Genomic DNA, 319 nt, shown 5'->3' on the forward strand with positions numbered 1-319 from the left:
GCAGAGAAGAATGCTGAGGAAAATTTATTAAAATGACGACGCTTTGGGGCTGACAGTACTCTCTCGCCCGCCCCTGATTTCCCAGGTGCCGACAACAGCTTTCGTCAACTCCCAAAGGTGACGAGAACATATGACCCCCCAACATTCGCCTTTTTTTACATCCAGACGTAATAGACGCATTGAAGTGTGTTGTTTTTGTTTCTTTGTCATTGTGGAAAAGTGGGACCCCCATCTCCTTGTACAGTGGTTGAAAAAAATATTAAGTGAATATGAAGGCATGTAGCATAGGTAAAACATGCTGTGTTTTGTTTATGTTTAT

Source organism: Penaeus monodon, chromosome 31, assembly GCF_015228065.2.
Source record: "Penaeus monodon isolate SGIC_2016 chromosome 31, NSTDA_Pmon_1, whole genome shotgun sequence".
In the NCBI taxonomy this organism is placed as follows: Eukaryota; Metazoa; Arthropoda; class Malacostraca; order Decapoda; family Penaeidae; genus Penaeus; species Penaeus monodon.